Genomic DNA, 25,689 nt, shown 5'->3' with positions numbered 1-25,689 from the left:
TTATCTGGCAATATAAGGTCTTCAATCAATTTTGCATTCATCACAGATAAAAGTTTGGCACGCTCAAAGACATATGTGCATGTGCCAAGTATATAAGCAACCTGAGACAAGAATTTACTGGCATGCTTAGGCACACTTGCATTTTTTGTTGGAATGGGGGACTGAATGGATTTGTTATTAGCAGATTCTTGGACAGTTGAGCAAAGAATAGATGCCGGGTTTGGGTTACTGACCGAACTGGCTGCAAACTAACCTATCATTCAGACACCAGAAAGACCTATCCCAAAAATCCCTGAATACAGATCCAGGAAAAAAACCTGCCATACTTTATGCGCACTTCCAAAATATTCCAAGGAATTCAGTAAGTGTTGTTGTGCTGGTTTTGGCTAGGATAGGGTTTATTTTCTTCACAGTAGCTAGTATGGGGCTATGTTTGGATTTGTGCTGAAAACAGTGTTGATAACAGAAATGTTTTCGCTGAGCAGTGCTTACACAGAGTCAAAGCCTTTTCTGTTCCTCACTTCAACTCACCAGTGAGTGGGCTGGGGGTGCACAAGAAGCTAGGAGGGGACACAGCTGGGACAACTGAACTCAGCTGACCAAAGGGATATTCCATACTCTATGATATCATACTCAGCATATAAAGCTGGGAGAAAAAAAGGAAGGTGTGGACGTTCAAAATTACGGCGTTTGCCTTCCCAAGTAACCATTATGCATGATGGAGCCTTGCTTTCCTGGACATGGCTGAGACTTGGAGACCTCCTGCCTGCAGATGGGAAGCAGTGAATGAATGCCCTGTTTTGATTTGCTTGTGTGCATATGTGTGACTCTTGCTCTCCCTATTGAACTGTCTTTATCTAAACCCACCGGTTTTCTCACTTTTACTCTTCTGATTCTCTCCCCCATTCCACTGCAGGGGGATAAGCAAGCGGCTGTGTGGTGCTTAGTTGCTGGCCAGGCTTAAACCATGACAGCTGCATAACAGACATTGTATAATGACAGTAACAACTCCAAAAAAGTGTTAGATAGCCCCTGTGTCTTAGATAGATTACCACAAGATAATCCCAAAACTGAGAACAGTTCAGCAATCATTAGATTCGACTCAAAGATACACAGCACCATACTTAAGGGGAGGGAGGGTTGTTTTCTTTTAGTATATGTATTTCATTTGTCTCAGATTTAAGATTAACCTCCATTTACGGGAATAAGAAAGCAATGATAGTGAAAACTCTCTTACATCCATATTTCCTTAGTTATCCAAAGGCTAGTATTGCAAAAAATACAATGTATTCCTATTCTCATAAAAAGAGCCTCTAGGTAGGGATTAGAAAGGCCAGTGCAAGCTGGACAAAGAGCAGAGTCATACATATATCATAATTATACAGTATTAAGAACCCAGTAATCCATGCTGATGGGTTACTGCAGACACTTCAAAAGTGTAATGCCTTCCCCTAAAAAGGCAGGTCTGATGAGACTTCTATTTTGCTCTCTGCCATCAGTCAAATTCACTGTTAAAACAATGGCATCCGCTAACAAAAGGGTGTATGTTTTCCTTCTAGCTGGAGGGTGAGGGAGGAGCTTCACTGCTGGTCTGAGTAAAGCTGACTCTGCCTTTCTTCTGAGAAGTTAGAATTCAAGATTTCAGTAGTCTCAAGTTTGCTATAATCCTAAACATGCAATACTCAATATTAACATGAAACCAACTATACAACTTAAAATGTAGTATCTTTAATTGCATTTTCAGTTTCGTAATGTATGCCCTTGCATTAGAATCAGTAAAGACCTGTGCAATACTATAATGTCATAGATTTCAAAGCAATGTTCAGTTGCATTAAGAACTGAAGCACTTCTTCAATGCTCAACATGAAACAGTGTTTTGGAACAGGGAAAGTCCTTATTGGTATCTTGGGCAAATTCTTTGCAAAACTTGACTGAAATGTCGTGGTAATTCAACCCTTGAAAAAGTACGATGACAGAGTCTACTTACCCTACACTACAGTTTTCTTTTGGTCTTTTTTAGTGGTATTTAAACCAAGCAGTACCACAACCTAACGTCATGACTATTAATTATGTTTTAGTTCAAAGGAGTAATAAGTGATTCAGACCATCTAAATTCTGCACTGTAACTTTCTCTACACAGACTGAACAAGAAGAAAGTACTGAATGTTCTTGAATTAAAACACTTCATTTGACAAGATAATTTAATTAGATTCCAGTAGAAGGCTATGTGAACACATTCCTTTGAGACAGATGTCCATTTGCATCTGAACACAGCATCAATATCATACAGCTGAACAACGGTGGCCAAATTTTGTATACCAAGTCAGTATCTTGTCTCTAATAAAAAAGATACTTATGAAAATAATGTAAGAAACAGGTCAAGGATTGACACTTCCATCACTGGCACGTTCTTCTACTCTCTGTGCTTGAAACTGAGACCTCCTAGCCCAGGAACTGCCTCTGGACCATCTCCACCTGATGGCTACCAGTGAACTAATAGTCCATCAAAATCTATATACACTGCTTTGACTGCTTTTAATGTATGTGTCCGCTATAACATCCTGTGACAATAAGTTTGACAGCTGAATTACTTAATAATTTGTTTTATTTTATTGCTGACTGGTAATTTCACTGACTGTTATCATACAATGAGAAATGGTGAATAATGAGCCCATCTTCACCTTTTTTCTTGCCACTCAATGTCATTGACTTCTGTCACATTGCCTTTTAGCACTTCTTTTACAAACTGAAGAGCTATAATCTGTTTGATCATCTGTTGAAGAAGGTAGAGTATCTCCTTGACATGTTTTCTGTCTTTCCCCGAATTGTTTAGAAACTGGTATCTTTTTTTTTTTGACACATAATAACTGTAACTGTCTATGTTATTTAAAATTAAAAGAAACATATCCATTTTTTCCATTATATAATTTTTAAAATATTGTTCTTGGTTCTTATTCCACTAATTTGTAGTACTCCATTGATTTTTCTGACCACCACTGAGCTGTGAACTCACATTTCCAGAAAGTTATATTTAATAATTCCATTACTCCTCTTCAAGGATCCAACAGTATTCAAAAACAGATGACTAAGGGCAAGGGCTAGAGCAAAGATCCTCTGAGAAGTTACTTTAGCATCTACTGAGAATGAAAATTACATGCCCAGGAAATAATGCTGCTGTTTTAGTAGCAACTACCTTGATTAATGCACTATCATTCAGCTAAAGCTCTCACCTTCCTACTAGCTTTCTTCTTTAAATAATTTATGAATTCATTAAACAGTATATGTTCCAGTATCTCTTATCCTAACACCTCACTGGCAGTCTGTCTAGTCTGGGGTAAAAAATAACCATTTATTCCCACTCCCTTTTCCCAGGTTTTTAAGTAACTATTTGCCTTTTAGAGAATCTTCTGTCCTACAACTCAAGCTGAGAGTTTTGGGTAATAAATATTTAAATAACTTTGAGGAAATTCACTGATAGTTCTCTTGTGCATGTTCTTTATTAATGTCAGGAGGTAAAAACTAAACAGTTATCTCCTACATCATTACTCCAGAACTGTTCATGTCATATCAGACTTCAAGGAACGGGTGGGTATGCTGAAGCTTTTGACAAACTGACTATAGGAATATACATATGTGCCCTCTCATTGCTAGCAAAGGAGACCTCAATCAGATTTAGTACAAGCAACTTGGAAAGCCCACTCCTTTAGATTTTAAAGCAGCTCTTCAAAAGTGTAAACTCATTGTAGATATGTGATGGAAGAGGAGGACAGCAGCAAAAATCAAAAATACCCTTTGCAAAATACAACTTTAAACAGAGCAAGTGGAAGCAATAGATGACAACACGACAAAGGGCTTCTGTAGGGAATTTTCGTTGACAAATAGTGCCTTGTTGCATGCATTGGACTTCCTGAAACTCAAAACACTGCAATGAAGCAACTGTTTCTGTGGACACTATTGATCTTGATTCAGACAAATCCCAACCCGTGCTGTAAGCATCCATATTTTCACTGACTGGGAAAAGTGAAGAAGCACACCGTCATGCGCTTGGTTAACCTGCCAGAGAAGGGAAGCCCTGATGTCTGAAGGAATAATCACTCAATGGTCAAGTAGCTGCCATCTGAGTGAATTTACTGTAAAGTTAGTTGGAAAATATGAAGCACCAGGAATATGTATGCTATCATAAGTAGACATACTAGACACTATCATATATACCATACATATATACAGAGGTAATTTCCCAACCATAATGTTTTTTCTCACCGATGTGCACTGGGGTTTCATGCTGCTGCAATGAATCTGGTGGAATCACAACATGGGTGTCTGTGTAATTGCCTCAAATAATTTTACAGACTGATAGGAATAGGAGAAGATTCTTCACATTGACAAAACCATTAAGGTTGTTCAATTAGACTTGTCTTACACTGACCAAAGCAATTAAAAAACTTGCTGGGATGACCTTGCATTAGCCAGTCAGTGAACTAAGGGAAGGAGATCCCACTGTCTGCAAGGCTTAGTAAACTATCACATGCCTGAAAAGATCCTAAGAAGCCCTCTGAACCTCCTCCTAGGTCTGTGAAGAACACAGGTCATCCAACCATGAATGTCCCAAGAGAAGTAATAATATGACCTTGCACTTCAGACAAAAAGATGGCTCTGGCCAGTGACAAGACATAGTAAATGGTTTTCTAAAAACCGAACCTTCTTTCTAAAGAATAGAAGGCTTTAGAACCTAGTGTCAGCTCAAATAATGAGGTGGTGGCAGGCCACCTCTGGACTTCCACAATGGTTATACCATACCCTTTTCAAGACTGGTTACAGTCTTCTTTCTCAAATAATTTTGAGGAGTCTCTGTTTTGAAAGTAGAGTGGGAGATTCCAGAAAAAATTATTTAATCAGCCAGATCTTTCCATTTCAATTCCTTTTTCTTGGTGTTTGATTCAAATACTTGCAGGTTTTGAAATCAGCACCAGGTAAAAACTGAGTACTTTTTATTTATGTGTGCATGCACCTCTGTGAAAAATGTATATAAAAAAATGCAGGCATCTTCAAATCTCCTAGCAAAAATCTTCATGCAAAACTTCATAGCCTGAAGAAGTGTTGTGTCTAAAGAAATCAAGCCAGGGAAACACTATTATGCTATGATTTTTCACAAATTACATTTTTCATACATAAAGTTGCAAATCAGTTTGCAATTCCTCATTAACAAAGAAATTTTATTTTGGGAAAACTGCCATATAGTTATGTAAATAATTTCCCTGTTTCTAAAGCCAAATAAATTGCTAAGTTTAGCATAAATATATATATATGCTGTTCTGTATTTTTTTAATTAGTGTGTTTTTTTGTTTTGTACACATTACTCAGTTTCTTGAATCCTGAAACTTTCCTCAGAACTCCTACTCTAAAAGCTATCTAATCTTCTACAACAAAAGAAACATGTTTTTACCAGTACCTTTTATGATAATGAAGAACAATGGCATTCACTATACAAAATCTAAATTCCACAGATCAGCTCTTAGAAAAGAAATAGAAGCTGTATCTCCAGGTTTATACAGACATGATATGATGAAGTGTTCAGAATTGCTTATAATAAATGTTAATCTTCAGAAGTAGTGAACTCTTAATGCATAACCACTGTAATTATTAAGGTGTTTTTGTATGACATACATATTTTGCAGTTTCGAAAAGTAATTCTTCAATTTCAGAGGCTGATACACATCATGTGGCTTAAATTAACGGCAATATTGACAAATATATTAATTTGGAACATCAGTGAGTGTTTCCACTGAAGTGCAACAACAAAAAAAAAAAATTACATGTTCAGTATCACTCTGTTATACCTAAACCTGCATGTATTAGCAGAAGGCAGGTAAATTTAACATCAAATTTAATATAATGACAATTTGTAAGGGACTGTAGACTGGTAAGATTTTCAGGGACATACACCCCTAACAGAGAATCAGTTTTAACACTATTCGTAGTTTTCTTCTAACATTTTCATAAACGAATACAAATGTTGACCTTTATGACTCCTAGAAATTATCTAAAACATAGTAGTTAATCAAACAGCTCAATAATTTGACATATTCTACCCCATTATCTGGCGACTAATGTCACTATGAATAATTGTCAGAAACTAAAAAGCAAAACTGTTACTTATATTACCTTGGTAATTTTCATGAGGTTTGCAGACTGCATTTTAATTACAAATAGTACACATGAAATGATTGCAAGGTACACTGCCCAGGAGTGTTTTGACCTGACATTCAGGAAAAGGTATTTGGTTGGTCAGTGAAAACTATTGTATTAAAAAGCATTTCTAAACTAGAAGCCTTAAGAGCACCTACTTTCTGCGTAAGCTGTGATGTTTTGTAACAAAACCTGTATAACAGAAATATATACTACTTCTGCTTTGGGCTTTATAATAGTTGGCAAAAGACAGTAATACCCATATTTATACAGTCATATAATACCTGTGGATGGAAACCCATTGCATTGGTTTTATTTAAAAAATAGGCTACAATACCATATTCAGAGAATCATTATCACCAATACATTGACAAACCAGAAGACTTTCTTAAGAGAGGCTCCTCCAGTCTGTCCTGATAGATAAGTAATATAACTTTATTAATAACTTCAATGAGAGAGTATACCTGTCAAATCCAAGCATGACATTAGCCCAAGAACTAGAAATCCCAGCATACAGGACTAAAATTCAGAATGATCATGCTAAACTGAAGACAAGATCAAGGAGAAAATTAAGATGTAATTCAAGAAGGTAAATGGTTTAGCTAAGAATAATCAACTGAGAAAATACAGGATGAGGACAAATAATATATATCTGTTCTTCAGAATGGTATTTTAGTGGTTAGTTACCAAGAGCTAAAAGTGATCAGCAATAGAATATTCTTGCATAAAAGACAGCAGACTGCCTCGAAGTGTAAACTCATCTTTACAGATTAGTTACTAGTAAGGTTATGGCTTTTTTTCTTTATAGAGGGTACGTTACCCAAGGAGTACAGAAGAACTGAAAGGAATTCATTAGAAAATATTAACTACCAGACATCTTGAAAAGGTGACACAAAAGAAAAAATTAAACTGTGTGGAGATGTAACAGAAGACAGGGAAAAAAAACCAGAAAGGATGTGCAAAGTGAAAGCTCACTCTGCTCATTCTGCAGAATACTATTTGTTTGAGGCCACCCAAAGGAATCCTTTCCCAAAAGCTAGCCTTCACTTTCTACAGGCTTATAGTATGTACTCCTCAGTGCCTGGGTGTTGAACTAGTAACTCAGATGGAATTTTCTTAAGTCAGTATTCCATTTTGTATCAGTCTCCTGCTTCTACAGAAACACTACACTCAGTTAACTAGTTTCACCATGATTTTACCTAGCCCAACCACACCAGACAGGTTTAACAATGAAGTTAACAAACATTCTATTATGGTTCAAGAGAAGCCTTCAAGAGAAGGCTTTAAAGTAGGGCAGCACAAGGTTTGTGAACAGAACTACAACAAAAATACTGTATATGCAACCATAACTTTCAGGTAAAAGCAAATACCTCAACTGTTTCACCAGGTATACCTTTACCCCAAATCTTCAAGGTATGCAGTATCTTCAAAAGCTGGTAACTTGGTAACTTAGTTTTTACAGCAAAAGTTCATGTCCAAAGAACCCTCAATTCCTAAATTCCTTCTCTTTCTCTTTTCCTTTTAAAAAAACTTACCACACAATGACATTTTATATGCCTCCCTTGCTTCACCTGACCATTTTTATTGCTTAAGATTTCACGTGAGGTAAAAGAATATTTGTTCAACACAGTTATGTTTAAGCTCCTGGCTTCTAATATGAACTCAGCTTTTTAATAGCAATAGCTACATACCATGTGGACATGTTATCAGAACAGAAAGCTTAGGAGCAAACAAAGCTTTTTGCTTCAGTATGTTATAAAAAGGCAAAATTCCATACTCCACCCCTGCATAGCTTAAGTGCTGCATCAACAGCACTTTTCTGAGTTTAACTGAGATGCCAATATAAAAATTAATTCAAATACCTGTTTACATTACTGAGCACTAAATCCACAGGCATCCAAATATTAAACCTGTACTCAAAATCTTAAATTAGACCCTAAATTACTACTTTAAATCCTTATTACCTCTTAGTTACATCCTAGCAGTCATTTTACAAGCAATGTATTCACTTTCACAGAAACACATTGAAGTTAGTCAATGACAGTTTAGAATGACACCTCTTAATGCACTACACATGCTCACTCCTATGCAAACCAAGTTTTAACTGTCATGCTGTCAAGAAAAATGATAATTCCCTAGTTATATCTACCTTTTCAAGATATTAAGAACTACAGAACATTTTACAATAGAAAATTGTTTCGTATGTTTAATAAAATCTGCCACTTGCATGAAAGCCCAGAGAGATGCTACATATGAATGTGACAATGAAAAGAAAAAACCCCAAACCCAACCAAAGAACAAAACACACAAATGTGGGAAGCATTTCAAATTTTGTACATGCCCATACTTCTCTTTCCTAAGCCCTCTCTCAGCTTAATGCAATACAGAAGTCCATTAATAAAAAACTGAGCGTACATAAAGCAGTCTCAGAGCTGCACTGGGTCATTAACTGTGATAGACCTTCTTAGGGAATGTAACTGTGTGTTTATTAACAGAAGTCCCAATCTGAAAATCACCTTTAGTGCCTTATCAATGTCCAACGAACATATAGCCATTACCTGCAGTAACATATGTATGCTGCTCAATATAGTCTGCTTTTGAATGGTCCCCTAAATTCAGTTCCAAATTTGTTATATTATTAAAAATACCCACAAAACCCAAAGAAACAACAACAACAAAAAAAAAAACCCAAAACAAACAAAGCCAGAAAGCTATATACATACTTCCCTGACCTAATGACATCAAGCCCATTGCATATAAGTTTTTCCATTGGCTTCTGCAACATTGTGGGATTACCTTGGAACTTGAAAATTTGGAAGTAAAATTACTGCAGCTGGTTAATTCTTAAAGTAGATTATCTCTGGCTTAACCAAGGGAGTTAGTGCACAACATTCTCTACAAGAGGGACCTCACCTTATTGGAAATTACTTTAAATCTTTTTACTCTCAGGGCAGCTTGCAATGTACACTTCCCTGCTTCGGCTGGTAAGGAAGGAGGCTTTTGAAGGTATAGGGGTTTCTATTTGTTTTTCTTTAAGATGGTTCAGTGTTGTTTTTTCACTTTGTAGCAAAGGTACTTAGAACCTCTGTGGTGCACTCGGGTTCACTTTTTATTCCTTAAATGACTTTAGAAGAGCTAAGCAAAAATTACGAATCTAACTTACTGTCCTTTATATGAATTATGAGCAAAGAGGGAAGAAAATAATTGTGAAACATTTAAAGTGGGATTTAATCTCCAACAGTGTTAATGATAATCCACGTATGTTATTAAAAGTTTATACTTGAACCACAAACGTTCAGTTAAAAAGCCCCAGCAAAGTGTGATTCAAAAAGAACAGCGGTGCATTTACAGTTATGTCACACAACACAACAAACGTGCTTAAGTCTCAAGTGTGGTGCTATGCGTTTCTTTCTGGTTAGATTTTGTTGATCGTTTTCTTTTCCTAAAACTACCTAAGCTGGCACAAGGAGGCAAGCAAATTTCACAGAAGACTAGTATGTAGCTATTAAAGCCGCCGACATTATACCCCTAAGAATACTTAATCCCACCTCTCCCTAACGAATGGCAGCTCAGCACACAACAGCGAAACAAGTTCAGGGAACTGCTGGAGTAGCGCTCCCGCCACGCGGAGGGAAGCTGCGGCACCCGCTGCCCGCCCGCAACAGCGCTGCACGCCGACCCGCCCCCCCGCCGGGCTGCGCCCCCCTCCCCGCGCACAGCCCCCGCGGCGACCCGCGCCCGCTTCTCTCGGCCCCTCACCCCCGCTGGAAACTTTCTGCCGGCCGCAGCACCACCGCCGCCGCCCAGCCGCAGGCGCTGAGGTAAGGGGGTCCCCGCCACACCAACGCCACACTTCCCAGCCCTTCCCCGCCTCGCCCCCGGCGGGAAAAGCATGGCTTCAGAGGCACGGCCGAGTTTCTAGAACACGAAGCGCGTCCCGCCGAGTAAACCGATGTGCCACCCCCACACCGCGGGCTGCCTCCGCGCCTTCCTTCTCTGCCCGCCGCCCCTCGGCGAGCAGCGGCAGGGTAACTTTCCAGGCGACGCTTGCCGTCTCCCGCCACTTGAGGCGGGACGGGACGGGACGGGGACGGGGACGAGGCGCGCGCAGCGGAGGGGGAAGGCGTGCGGGGCGGTTACCTGCTGTCCCCGCTCGGCTGCAGGGCAGGGCAGAGTCCCCGCGGTCCCCTTCATGCCCGAGGGGCCGGCGAACCGGCCCTGAGGCGCAAGTCTTCATCCAGCTTGCTCCCGGCCGACAGCGCCTCCTTCTCTCGTCCTGGCGGGGCGGCAGCCCCGGGCGCAGGGCGGGCGCCGCTCGCAGCCTCGCCGGCGCGGCGGGGAGGGAGGGCAGAACCGAGGGAAGGAGGAGCAGAGGCCGAGCGAGGGGCGGGGGAGGCGGTGTGCCCTCCCTCTCTCCTCCCCGCGCCGCCGGCTCCCTCCCCGCCCGGCCGCCGCGAGGGAGGCGGGACGGCGGCGGCTGAGGGGGCGCGCGCTTCCCGCCGCGCGTCCCGCTCCCCCCGCGGCTGCAGGCGCCCGGCGCGGCCCCACACGCCGCAGCCCCGCGGTTCTGAGGGGGGGAGGTGCGGGGCGCTCCCCCCCGCCACCGCCGCCCCGCCGCGGCCCTGTCTTCCCCGTCTTTCGCGGACGGCGGGTCCCCAGGGCCCTTGGCCGCCGGCGGGGAGGGTAGGGCGGGGCGGGGAACAGCCAGCGCCTCTGGAGAGCGCCCCCGGCCCGCTCGGCGCTCCGCAGGCTGCTCCTGGGCGGGGGCCGGCGGCCGGGCAGAGGGGTGGGCTCGGGGTGGGCACGGTCGGGGTCGGGAGCAGTTTTCCTGGAAGGCTCTGGGATACGCGGTAGGAGGCGGGGCAGGGCAGGGGCTGTGGAGGGCACCAAAGGAGCAGGGGTGGGTGCCGGAGGAGGACGGGGGAATACGTGATTGGGAAATCTGGGAGAAGAAGAAGGGATCTGGGAGAAAGGAAAGAAGAAAACTGCTCATGACAGAGAAGAGTGGCTTGCAGATTGGGAAGACAAATGATAAATATTTTTTTCCTTTCTGACGAATTCTGAATGATGTACAGAAAGGCTGAGCGGAATGAATACCAATGGGGTAACTGAAAAAGAGAAAGCAGTAGGAAAAGATTGTGAGGCAACAAAGGAGAAAATGTATTATGGGTGAGAGCAAAGGCAGGGGTTTGGAAGGTGAAAAGAATGATGAGATACGGGGTTTGGGGAAGCCAAAATTGTATAGGGCTTAGGAGGAAATGCATGTGAAGCTGAGATGATGGGTATGGAGAAGTCAGGCTGCTTTATCATGGGGGTTAGAAAAAATTGCTGCCGAGGAAGGGACTTTAATTTAAAAGGGATTTTAATTATGAGAAATATGCACGAGTGAAAGCATTGGAAAAGCAAGAAATAACAAGCACTGCAGGAATAGTTGGACAAGAAGGGACTTGGATATCAAGAACAAGTCACAGCTTGAAAGAGCTAGCAAATTCAAGCAGAACGCATGGAAGTGTTTGGTTGAAAGGAGTGGCAGTATTGGTTGTATATGGAATAGAAAGTACACTGTCCATAAACTTTTTCTGTAAGAATTGTGCAGTGTATCTTGCCGTTCTGTGGCAAATCACCTTATACCATATGAGTAGTGGAGAGCTGGATTCCAGCTTTCCAGACTGAACTCACCTTTACAACCAGTGTAGCAAAGTGAATCCTAAACATCCAGGAGCAGCAGTAAAAACAGGAGTGCCTACAGACTTGATGTCATCTTAGTCTTTGGAGAGCAGAATTGAGTTTTAACTTTTAGCCAACCCATGTGAAGCACATATGGGCATATAGATTCATTACTTTTAATGTTTGCTGGTGGGAAGGGAAGCTCATGCTGCTGAACTGAACTGCTGATGGTAGTTCATGAATGACTCCTGTCCCTTAAGTGGAAAATGACTGAGATATGGGATAGGATACACACAGGGATGAATGAACCTGGAACAGGAATTACTGGGTTTACACTGAAGTGTGTCATTAAAGTATTTACTGCAGAACGAGAGGAGGAAATGCTGAACATCAGACCCATCTCTTAATCCAGATTACCATTTTATGTGCAGAATAATCCCTTCCTCTGTTGACTTTCTGCAACTTTCTGGCATGACCTACAACAGTTTAAAGCGTTTCTCTTTTTCAGAGTCTCATTCCAGTCTTTTCCAACCCCTTGTCTCTCAGCTGTTCTGGGACAGCTGTAGTGAACTGTAGTGAACTTGTGTCTGGCACAAGACTTATGTTTTATGAGTGATTTACAATAATCAAAGTATTGTAGGCACGAACTAGCCAGGACATAGACTGGATTAAAAAAACAAACAAACAAACAACACCAAAAAAAAAGCTACCTGCTTTAGTGTAGGACTATGTAATCCGTATCTTTCCCTTTGGTTTTCTCTCATCATTATTCTTCCTGCCCTCCGTTGTGCAGAATCCTTCTTATGGCTCATCAATCCTACCACTGTACCAATGTCTAAAAATAATTTAAAATATTTTGTATTTATAGATACTTTTACAATATCTATAAAAGCTTTACCAGACACCTGGAGGATCATACTTCAGTAGCCACAAAAATGGTATGCCAGTCTGGACTTCAAGGTGCTGTTGTAGTATTGGTGAAAATAATAATGATAAATAATAAATGTTTAGCTGGTTGTTCATAGGAGTTGAAAGCTCCCTGGACTTGCCTGTGAAGTTGGTACTCAAGACAGATGAAAATCTTGTACATATGAAAGAAAGAGAGCTCAGCATTTTCAAGTTATTTGAGCTTGGTTGTCCCTGTTTTTTTGGTGGTCATTATGAAGATCTGTAGCTAATCGTGAAATCTTTTGTTAAAGGCCCCACTCAGAGGTGCTATTTGCTACCTGTTTGTATTGTGTGTAACAAATCTTTTTTGCTCCCTGGAATCTCAATTTGAGATAATGTACTACAAATTTTTTTTCCTGGATACACTAGCAAGTTAAATCAAAATCAGTGGAAAATGCAGTCATTTTCTTAAAGTATGTACTTGCTAACATACCATAATGTGCATGGATTTGTACATCTAAAATATGATTTAAAAAAACATTGGTGCAAGTAAAATACAGTATGTTTTAATGACTGGGACAGCAGTAGAATTTGATATGCTGATCACCTGGTCTCAAAGGTAGTAGTGATTTGTGCAAAAGAATCTGTTCCATTAAAAATGAAATATCATATTACTGATAGCAACTATACAATCCCTGAAGAAATCTGGTTTATTTTGAGTGACTGTATTCACTTGCCTTTGAAGACAGATTTCTTGTACAATGGAGCAAGCAATGAGTAAGATACAAATGTAAAGACATTTGGTTTTGTAATTAACTGCCTAACATGTTAATCAGTTAGGTTTTGTGGCATCTATACCATCATGTAAACAGTTGAGTTCACCTTCTCCTTCCCCACCTGTCCCTGTCCCCCATCCACCCTGCACTGGCCACGTTGCTTATGTATTTTTTTGGATTCCTACTCAGTTGTAACAGCAGCTAAATGACTTTCCCAATAAAGAAACTCAAGGTCAGACTTGGGAATAGCTCATACTGACAGCATGGATCCACCTGTAGATAGCTGGCTCATAGCAGCTTATTCATCGTTCTCCAAAAATGAAACCATTAAGTTATTGTATGACTTTTCATTGTGCTGTCATGTGCCATGCTGCCATTAAGCTGCCAACATACTGCTACCCTTCAAAAATACATGTACTGGACTGTGAAATAGCCATGTCGTTTCTGGGAAATCTCTCTGGTGCATGCTACGTATCCAATACAGTTGTTTAAGCACTTATATAAAAAAAAAAAAAAAAGCAGCATGTTTTGGTGGTTTATGCGTGAGTGATCAACTTCCTTCTGAGAAAAAAATCTTAGGTGGTTTTATGAGGCCATCTCCCTGGACACCATCCAAACTGGGTAAGTTCAAAGGCCCAAAAATTCAAGGTGGTCTACCTCAGGACTAGAGGATGCAGCTCTGTATCATTACCTGCTTCTTCTCTGAGACCTATACAAAATATAAAGCAGTCGCCTTCTACCAAGCCCTTAACAGCATATTATCCCCTTCAAGAAAGACAAGCTATCTGAGCTCTGTGGTTAGTTATCAGTAATAGCTCCCCTTTTGAAATCTGAGGACAGGATGACAAGGTCGCGTTCAGACCCACTGACCATGAAAAGGACCCAGCCTAGGTATGAGCTCCAGAGGACTGAAGCCTTTGGGCAGCTGTACTACTTATAACCCTGAGCTCCTGAGGCATGTAGAAATTCAAACATACTCCTCTTCAGTTTTCCTGTTGCCCATTATATTCCTTAGGCAGCGCTTGGAATCCATCATTCTCTCTTGAAGTTGTTTAAACTCAAAGTTTAAATGGCATAGCCTACAAAAAGCCAAGTGTAACACTTAAGCATTCTGGAGAGTGTTTTTGGAGATTCCTGGCTACCCATGTTGGTTCTATAGGAGCTTAGGCAATAATTTGAGGATTCATTTGTAAGTAACTGAGGTTTGCAGCTTTTTCTGGCACCTTCTCCACTGGGTCCAACCAAGAGGAAACCCAAATAGGATAGTTTCCTTGGTTTTCATTCCCGGCAGGCAGTAGGGATGAGGACCATTCCAAATCACATTCCCTCTGTCTAGGACATTTTCTCCCAAATTATCCCTTCAGACTTTGCATGCCTGCCTTGCTCCCTTTTTTCTTTCATTCCTCTTGCCTTCCCCCCCCCCCCCCCTTATTTTTGAATGTACACTTTCAAAGATTTCCTGCTTTGATGGATTTTTACTGTAATTAATTCAGACTACATATTTTGCTTGTCTTTTTTTACCTTTTAGATCTGACCAATATGAATTGCACTGTTAGCAAAGTATACACAGTTCTCATTTCTACCAGTTCTATACCAGTTTATATCGTATTATTTTCTTCTCAGTTACTGTTTTATCTTTTTTTTTCCTCTATCTGTGGAGAAAGGAATAAACTAATAAGATTTTAAATGCCATATCACAGTTCTAAATAAGGTATTATTCATTAAAAATAACCTTTTAGTATGACACATCTTGTTACAATAGGGCACACATTGACCGTAAGTTATTTTTTTAATTAAAATTTTTAAATTTTGTTTTTACTCTATCAGCTTAAACAAAAGCAGTCAGTGATACAATATTGTTGGATAAGTGTTTTGGTAGTGTCACAGTAAAAGTGGTTCAGAAGCATGGAAGAGTTATTGTAAAGCAATTGTAGTAGAGTGGCAATTACTTGTAAAAGTCATTGTTTCACAATTATGTATATTAAATAGTGTATTATATTTAAACTGGTTAACTACAACAACTAAGAATTACTTATCTTTTTTTGAAAAATGGATTTCCTGAACTTACTAGGGTCTTTCTGTCTGTAGTCGTACAAAGAAGATAAATCTCTGTTACAGGTGTTCTAGCAGTGGCTGTAAACAAACCCCTTAATGTCCTTCTGAAAACTGAGTTTACAACATCATTAACAAGATTTTTTTTGTTTGTTTGGGTGTTTTTTTTCTGTCTAAATAGTACTCTGTCTCTTGCCAAATTGCTATGGACGTGCATGTAGCATAACAGTTTTATTTTCAAGCCTTTACTGTCAGCCTCACAATGTCCTTCTGGGACACTATATAGGGAAATGTGAATTCCTTGGGGTCTTGTAGTGTTAATCAGTACTTTTGAAATTTCTTTTGCACTATTATTCAAACTTTAGGAAGAACTTCAGAAGTCTGGAAGAGGAATCATTTTTGTTTCGTTAACTTGCTAATTCTTTGTTATCCAGATGAATGCATGCCCACTATATGTCTTTTAAATGTACCAAGTAATGGTAATAAAAAATCTAGTGCTTCAGCTATGTTACTACATTGATTGTTATTTTAAATCATTTTTATACTGTGCAGTAGTTGTGCTGGAATTACTTCTATCATGTGTTATATCTGTCATAATATTTTAAGTTACATTGTTATGTGCATCTTTGTTTCACTTAGGTTTTGCTTTTAAGAATATAGATGACACCTCCCTGTAAGAAGCACAAGGAAAGTAAATAAAAATAAAGAAAGCAAATATTGTTCATTACAAAAATCAAGAGAGAGAAATTAATACACAGTAGTACTAACATGAACATGTCATGAATTCTACCCTATTTGAAGGCTGTTAGGAATATATACAACTCACTTCAGCTGTTGTACTGAATATATTCAGTTATGTTAATGGCTAAATATTTACAGGTTGGAACATTATTTTATATACAGTAATGCATAGAAAAAATTCCTTGGAAATACCTAAAGATAAAACCATTTAGAATAGTTCATGAGAATCAGTACAGGATTCATTAGAAGTGTATCAGGTCTCACTCCACAGTCTCACACACTGCCCTGTGCCATTGTTTCTGTCCTGACTAAAACAGAAAAATTTGGACTGTTATGAAATCCTCATACAATTTGGAGTCTTTCAGAATTGCATATACTTAATTAAAGAAACTTTCACTTTTTAATCTAAAGGCTGCGAGGTGAGTGACAGAGTACACTCCAAATTTTCCCTTCTGTGCTCATAGAATGATTTCTATTCTATGTTCTTACAGAAGTTCAGAAAGATTCTGAAGATAGATTCCAGTGTGACAGATCACTTACAACTTGTAAAAAAATATATGAGCTTGTAAGAGCCCTCAGTCTTGTGTTTCTGCTGTTCTGAAACACAATAGACAGGTGTATTTTCCCACTGAAAAGGAAGGTATTGTAGCAAATGGCAGCCAGAATAAAATAGCTACTTTAGAATTGCAGCTACCTCTGCAAAATTAAAATGCAATTCCAGGAAAGTGTAAGAATTTTCAGTAACAGTAATTGAGATTATTTAATCATGAAGAAAGCCACTATTAAATCACAGAACTCTTTAACGTATTTTCTCTGTTAAAAAAAAAAAAGTATCTCAGCCTTTATTTTAATATTAGATATACATATTTTTTCTTAAACAAAAATGAGACAGGCTTTCCTTCTGTGTAACTAGTGCCAGATATAAAGTTTTGTTGCAAAATATAAATTAATTTAGGGTTAATGTGATAAAAAATGTAGGAGTTGCTTATATAGGCATAAAGTGAGAAAAATATTTCAAAATCTCCTCTAAACCCCCACTATTCCCAATTCTGCTTCAGCTTTTCAACCTTCTGTGTTACAAAAAGCATAAATGTAGTTTCTGATTAACTTGTTATTTCTAGGATCTGCATTTCCACTGTTGAATTTGTGAGCATGTTCGTTTTATCCTTTAGAATAGCAAACAGTGAAGGAAAGAAGGGTTAAATATCCTTCCATGGGCAGTGTTTGTTACGTCTCTGCTTAATCTATGTGTTACTTTAGATTTCACTATGGGAATCCTATCTTTGATTGTACGTTGTGTATGGCTTAGATACCTAACACATGTTCCTGTATTTCATACTGGGAACTAGAGTCTCCATTAGCTATGAATATTAACTGAAATCCTATGCATTCTATATGTATATCTGAAGCTGTATACTTAGAATTACCTTCATAGAACCATAGAGTAGTTCAGATGGAAAAGGAGCTCTGAAGGTCATCTTAGTCTGCTCCATACTCAAAGCAGGTCTAATTAGGTCAGGTCGCTCCAGGCCATGTCAAGCTGAGCCTTGAACACCTACAAATCTGTAGACAACCTCTCGGGGCAATCTGTTCCGAGACTGGATAACCCTCAAGGTAATTTCCCCCCACTAATATTTAATCAGAATTTCCTGTGTTCCAATCTGTGTTTTGTTTCCTCTCACTGTACCCCAGTGTACCTCCAAGAAGGGTCTGGTTCCACATTTCCTGTATCTGCAGATCAATTTTATTTCCCTAAAATCCATTAGTGGTTATATTTCTAAGTGATGAAGGAGCCAACTGTCCATTTATTTATATAAGATATTGGGAGAAGCAGAGCCACCATTTTTCCTCTGAGTCTTTAATAGAAGCACTCAGAGTGCTCTGTGCAGAGCTTCCATGTTGGGTACTTTGGGCTGCTGAGTCTATTTCACTTCGGCTCAGGTGGGCTCTCAGCACTGAGCTGTGGAAGCTGAGTTGTTCTGAATACATGTAGGTTTTCAAACTTGGTGACCAGAGAGCTTTACATCAAATCAGGAACCCAGTAATGTTAGGTGCACCAAAGAGATTTTTTAGCCACAGTTTTGTCTTAGGCACCTAATACCCATGCAAATGTCGGGTCAGTTGGCTAACTGTAGGGTCCAGTGCTCTTTGATATGCCCTAAGGGTATCTTACCCGGCACCCAGCTGCCACTCCAGCAGTGCACAGCTTCCCTCTATGTCCTTTGTCATTTTTCCAGCCCCACATGGATTTCTTGGACAACCTAAGACATCTCAAATTACATGAGACACTTGTATGTGGGTGTATGCTTAAGCCCATTATTAGTGTTTTGCTCCAGTTCTAAGGGTGGGTTCAGTTTCAGATTAGGAAACCTACATGCAAGTGCCCATATATATCAAACTGTAAACTAAAGGCTTAAACTTCTGTTATCATCAGTGGGGATCTGGAACTTTATTCATTTGCTTATGCAATTAATTGAGCATGGTGTGCTCTAGCATATCCAAGGCAGCCATGGGATCTAAAAGATGTGAGATCGGATTTGTGGGAAACCACTGTCCTCCTGGGTTGGCAGCTGCATGCCAGTTACAACATCCTACAGGATCTCAAATTGAAGTAAATGTTTCCTGGCTAGTTGAAAACTTGTTACATTCTTATTTCTTTCTTCACTTCGGGATATACTGCGGAAAATTTTTCCCCGTTCTGCTACTTCTGCTTCACTGTGTATGTCACCCTGCTGTCACCGTTCAATTATCACTTAATTGAAAATGAGCTTGAGTATGAATTGCATGCTTTATCAAAATTAATCTAAACATAAATTTTAGTTCAATAACATACTTTGATGTCATTCAGTGTTACTAGTAAAGATACTATGCATTTTCCATACTTCAATGATACTTACTTCAAATCAATGAATAAATATTTCATTAAATATGCGACAAAAACATAACAAAAAATACAATTCCTTCCTTACACCCAGTTTTTGTAGCACATGGAATGTGTTTTGCAGACTTTTTCTCCAGTTTTGTTAGGTGCAGTTGCTTCCTGTTTTCCTATCTTCCTTTTAGTCATCTTTCTTTAAGGTTTCAAATAAATATGTATAATGCATCTACTTATATATATATAGACATACATTTATCTTTTGCAATGTATACAGCAATAAATCATCTCATTAAGTAATTTGAGGGGTACATAATGAGCATCTTTGGGACATAAACTTTATTGTACATATGAGCTGAAGTCTTCATAACTATCCTTGAAAGTCTTTTTAGACTAGTGGGATTAATTACATATCTCACAGATGCCTGTCATGCACTCTGTTTACACTATAGGGAAATGAAATAGGATAGTTAATTTTCTTTTATTCTGTTAAAATGCCAAGGTTTAATTAAACTGCTTCAGCTTAAGTATTGCACAGCTACTTTCAGCTGTCATGAAGCATACTAGAAATTGATTTGCCGTTGCCTACATGCCCAAGAAGGCATTCAGCAGGCATTGTAATTTCATTCAAAATTGTTTTTATTAATGATAGCTGCTTTGCAATTTCTAAAATTTGTACGAGAAACAGAGTGTATTAAAATAAGTTTCATCCATATGCTCAGGGAGTAAAAACAATGCAAGTGCCAAATAACTGAAATTTATATTCAGTTTTGAATTAACATCTGGGTTTTGCTTTTATATAAGATTTTTATAATACTAAAATTTCATGCATTTTTTAAGATTTTACATAATTATTTCAGTTATACAATAACAATTAGGCAATGTCATGAATTAGCAAAATAATTGCAAAGCAATAAAGCCATCATTTTTACAATTATGAGAAATAATAACATATCAACAGACAATGAAAACTAACCACCTGCTTGAAGCAATACCTATTTATCCGTAATGTATAATATCCATGATACTGAGGATTTTCAAAAACGTTGGCAAAAGTAACATTAAGGTTTCTCACTTCAAGCACTCTGTACCCAACCTTCAGTGATCTGAGAAAAACAGCAACCATTCTGGACAAGAGAATGCAGCAGCCACTGAATCTGCATTTCCATCTAGAAAAGCACAAAGCCAAAAGCTCAATATACAGGGAGGCTCTCAGCGCTCTCGTTAAACGCTCAGGGAAAACTGGTGTTAACAAAACCCTTTTTTTCCTTTACCACTCATGTGGAGTAGGCTGTGTTTCTAGTGAAAGCTCTTGCTGAAGTCTGTGCGCAGCCTGCTTTCAGCATGCACAGAACTGCCTAGAGCTTGGCAGTATTAAGTATCAGCTTCTGCGCTAGTGAAAATTTAATGATTTCACATGAAATTTAATAATTTGCATAGGAATAATTGCATAATAGGAGTAATAATAAAACTAGTGCTGTCTGCACGGGTCTCACTCCCTGGGTTGGGATCCTATATTAGGCCCATTATTGGGATTTTGTGTTTGATCCAAGCTTCCTGCTTTGCCTTCCACAAAGATAGTAAAAAAAAATTTATTTCTGTGGCTCTGATTAGCATGGCATCATTTGGAAAGTTGTGTTTCTCAGATGCCAGGAAAGCATAAAAATTCTGAAATTTTTAGTCAAGGTACTGAGGGCTTTTGATCCCAACCTACAATTTAACTGTGGATAAAGTGTTTAAATGAGTGGGAGAATGAGGTTCAAATACCTAATTCAAATCAGACAGAAGCTGAAGCTGTTTCCCAGTCAGTTCCCTTTAGCCCGGTTAGAGACATCTAATTCTTTTTGAAAGGCTGAGCTTGGATTCATTTTCCTACTTGTAGTTTGTGCTGCCTAACTTACTTTGTCTCTTGCTTGTTATGCAAGCAGACCTTCTTTCTTGTCTACCCTTTCCCTCCCCAAGTATTAAGCAATTAATCTGAGGATGTGGTTTACAACAGCAACAACCTATTAATTGAGCTTTGAGCTTTTATGCACCTCTCATCAGGGTATGCATGTGAGGTGAGAGTGCATACCTCTGAGAGTGGTACATACAACTGCAGATATAATGAAAAATTACATTGTGATGATCTTATCAAAACACGGTGGCAGAACAAATTAATTTTAGGAAACTGAATGTAGGCTTCTAGGATATAGTTAATTGTATTAACTATTAAAGCAAAGTAAATTGAATCTTTAGGGACTACAGCAATAGAGAATTTTATAGTATTTTGATAAGGTAAAGGGAAGTGATCTATATATTACATGTGTGGCCTTCACCGATTGTTTTTTTAATAAACATTGGGCTATTAAAACAGTCACAACTGTGTAGAAACTGTTGTATAATATTTTAGTTTGAGAACCAAGTGGAATAACTGGTTTTAAATATCCAATATCATTTTGGGAACAGTGGGAGGTAGATCATCATATGGTATAAATTGGCATGAATCCTTTCCTTTTCTTGGATGCGATGCTGATGAGAATCTGGGCTATAGCCTTTAGACATGAAGAGTTAAACCAGAAAGAAAAACTCCTTTTATGCACACCCATCAAACACTTCAGTGATATTTCATTTAAAATAAAAAACTTCAGCTGACATAACACACCTTAAGATCTCCAAGTAAAATTTTCCTCATAGTTGTGTGGTTTCTGGAACAGTAGAGATCCTTGCATTTTAATTTGCCAAGGTTTGTCTACCACACTTGGTTTATTTTAAAAGCACATGCCATGAAGCTGAAAATACTTTTCTGGGAGATTACCTTCACTTTTTCCCCTTGCTTCAACTGTTGTCTGCCTCAGATACAGTAAGTGTCATTATTTCATACTTGTTCATGCAGAGATGCATTTAATAGGCTCACACGAAAAGTGATCATTAGTTGATTGACTGTAGCTTGATTGCCTGTGGATAACTCTTATAGGTTTATTTGTTCATTTCAGCAAGGAATGGAAGCCTCTACACCTCAGTCTGCACATTTATGAAGACAGCTTTTATTGGCTTGGGGAAACACTCATACAATAACAAAATGACCAGTACAAAATGTTCAGGTAATTATATCTTCAATAACACATGGGTATTCATAGATAAACACATAATAAACAGAGAACAGAGCACAGAGGAAGAAAGCATTGAACATAGTCAGTTAGTAGTCAACTTAGGCAATAAAGCTAGAGATAGTTCCAGAGCTGTAAGCAAATAGTGTTTGATATTTTTTGAGGAACTAAATGCTGTGGAAGAGAAAAAAGTCTTTTAAGTGGTGTATGGATAAAGAGCTGGGGAAGGATGATAATGATGGGGGGAAACGAGACTGCAACTGCACTGAGGTAAATAAATAGGAATTACTTGTCCAAGTACAAGATGGTTTTTTTGGTGGAAAAGTGAAAAATTTCAAAAAATATCTTTAGAATGAAAATACCACCCTCTAATAAAATGCAAGCGATTTAATTAGTATTTACGTTCTGTATTTTAATAAGTAGTTCTGAAAATAATATGATAAAATAAAAATAGATTATACCTACATTGTTTTAACTATTGGAAACATTTATGGTTTTTTCTTTATACACCTGATTATTTTAATAAATTGAAAAAATTGCACAAAAGCACTTGGTTTATTTGTTGTTGCTTTATATTATGTGCACGAATCCTCCTGACATTAAAAAAATTAACATTTTTCCTACAATTAAGTTAAAATTTCCTGAAGTTTCCTAATAATAGTCTGTAAGATCTGTATTCTCAGTACCAGTCCCATACCAAATGTCTCAAGAATGTGTGTAGTTTTGGATGTTCCAATAGAGTGAAAAAGATCCTTTTATTTTGCTTTATGGTCAATATTTTAGGAGCATAATCAAATAGAACATGTAAACTTTCTTGTAAGAAGGCTCTGTCCAGGGTGCCAGGGTTGATCAAGAAGTAAAACATACAAGTGGTAACTTAAGGTACTCACAACATAAAGACATCTATAAAATACGAAAAATAAAACATCTAGATCTATCAACAATTTTGGGCAGGCTGTTTTCTGAAGATATATTAGGCAACTTGTTAGCAGGATGCAATAATACTTTAGAACATTGTTTTCAAGATTCCTTGGGAAATTTCTAGTCTTTGGGAGAGGAAGGAAGGCCTCAGATATGCTTCAAGAAATGTTCAGCAAGAACCTGTTATAACCTTTAACCAATGATTCTAGAACGAGTTGGTAGAGGGACACTGTTTGTTCTTAGTGTTGTGACAAGCAAAGATGCCTTGCTTTCTCAGTCTGCTTTCACTGGTACCAGCCCTGTGCACGCACACACACACAATTCTTCTTAATCAGTCTGCCTGCCTGTCAGCACACCTACATGTTCATGATGCTTCTCTGCATTAACAGGATTTGTGAGTGTATTTGTAAAGAAAAGCAAATAGATTTAGTCTCACATAATAGATTTTAGGAGCTATGTATTCTTCTCATCACTCTTATGAATCAGTCCTGGAAGTTTCCTTGTTTTCCTATTTCTGTTTATCTTTAAATTTCAATATACATTTATTATTTCTTACAGCTTTGCATAGAACTTTTTACAAGTTAAAAGGGTGCTTTTATCAGGTTGCTGATAGAATAATGGGAATTGAAATTAATCTGAGCAAAAAGATAATTTTTGTGTTTCTTTTATGACCCAGGTGGAATGAAGTAGCAATAAAAGGGGTGAAAGCAGCATACAAGCTAGTTTGTAGATGTGTGTAATGTAGTCAGTCATTTCAGAGTGAGTAGCAAACAGCCATCATTCAGAAATTTAATTTTAAACAGTTTTTTACTGTGATGTTAGTTTGACATTTTGCCATAACTCAGCACAAGTGCTCATGGGATTAAACCAGATAGTGCATTTTTCTTAAACTGGCAGAATTATTTGCTCCTTTGTGCAATTCATATCTCTCTCTATTGACTATAGAGAAAGCCTGGACTATGTAAAGGTCTTGAATAAGACTAGATATGTAAATGGGGATAAAATGAGGAAACGAGAATCCTAAACAGTGTATGAAATTTTTTATAAATTGTTTCCACTGACAATATTTGAAAAAGCAAGGCCTTTTTATGCTGGGTAATGTTTGCACACGTGTTAGCATATGGCTCCATAACATGTCTGTGACATAACTACAGTATGTTTACTTGCAGAGGTTCTCCCAGTGATGCACTGATGTTATAAGCACTACTTAGGTATCACAAAAAAGTAAACAAAATTATGGTATTTTGTGCTGATCTATCATGCCCATTCCCACCAAGACAAATTCTGGGGGGAGTAGGACTGCTAGCATTATAATTTTAGTGGTACGAACAGTACTGTAGCATTAGCTCTAGGGACACATTGCAGCCCCATTAGTTTTATCTTCCCATGATTGAATAGGAGAGCTCTTCTGCAGATGAAATTGTTCCACATATGCTTTGTTGGGTAATTTGGGCATTCTGAGTAACAGTTGAAGAGAACAGGGAGAGTACTCTGTTTCAACTCAATACAGTTCTGCTGAAGAAGGTATTTCATGAGGATTGTCCTGACAGATGCTCCATCTCATTAATTGTAACAATCTAATTAAATGCATGCAGTAGAAAAAGACTCAGTCAAACGCTCACATAGTAACTCTCTTGTCTGTACAGTGTCTCTTCGGAGTTGGCTCCAGCTTAATTATGAGAGTTGTGGAGTGTTGATGCGCAGCGCAGGGTAGTTGCATCCTGTTTTCCCAGACCACACCATCTTTCTCTTAGTGTTAGTTTCAGTCCGATAGTATCACTGGCGTGTCTCACCAGAGGTCATCACAGAAGCATGCTGCCACCTGGCTGTCATTATGAGACTAGATTAATTTGAAGATTAACTTTTAACACAAAAAGTAGTATCTGACCAATTACTGAGCTTCATGGCCTCAGAGATCCCTTTTTATGTACAGCTCTTCTATCACCACAAGTTTCCTAATCGAACATTGAACACTTTTCTGCATCACAGTGCATCTTCAGAGATGTTGTAATGATGCTGGTCAGTGCTGATACCTTAATTCCATTTCAGTTTTTCTCTGATTAATACATGTGTAATATTTTTCTTATGGCAACTGTCTCCACATAAGAGACTTTATTTTCTTCCTTAGACTTAATGAAAATCATATGTGTGGTATGTTTTGCTGATATCTTATTCTTTATCATTTGGAATTCATGCAGGTAATGGTGCATAATATAGCAGAACAGACTGACATATGGATCACAAAAGAATAATGGCCTATTCCTTGGAGAATATAGAGATCATCTGGTCTTCCCATTTATACTTTTAAGTAACTGAGAAAATAGATTAGCCTATATTGAGAATTTAGTACGTAGTGAATGAAAAATATAACATGAGATTAGTGGGTCATACAAATTGAATACAACATATTTGCTTGATGAAGAGTAACATGTCTTAATGATTTTTTCACACCCTTCAGCCTCTGGACTATAAACCTAGTTTGAATCTTGGTTTG

General features: G+C 38.5%; 1 protein-coding gene across 7 annotated transcripts in view; it reads right to left on the bottom strand.

The window, feature by feature from the left end:
• SGCG (sarcoglycan gamma) overlaps positions 1 to 10,528 on the bottom strand; it is a 138,833-nt gene extending 128,305 nt beyond the window's left edge. For all 7 annotated transcript variants that reach the window (XM_055701366.1, XM_055701368.1, XM_055701364.1 and 4 more), the window contains exon 1: positions 10,327 to 10,528. The gene's annotated coding sequence lies outside the window, so the exon portion shown is untranslated. The remainder of the gene's footprint in view (positions 1 to 10,326) is intronic.
• Between the last annotated feature and the right edge of the window lie 15,161 nt (positions 10,529 to 25,689).

The sequence above is a fragment of the Falco cherrug genome, chromosome 2 (genome assembly GCF_023634085.1).
Source record: "Falco cherrug isolate bFalChe1 chromosome 2, bFalChe1.pri, whole genome shotgun sequence".
NCBI lineage: Eukaryota > Metazoa > Chordata > Aves > Falconiformes > Falconidae > Falco > Falco cherrug.
This window is presented reverse-complemented; position numbering and strand designations above follow the sequence as displayed.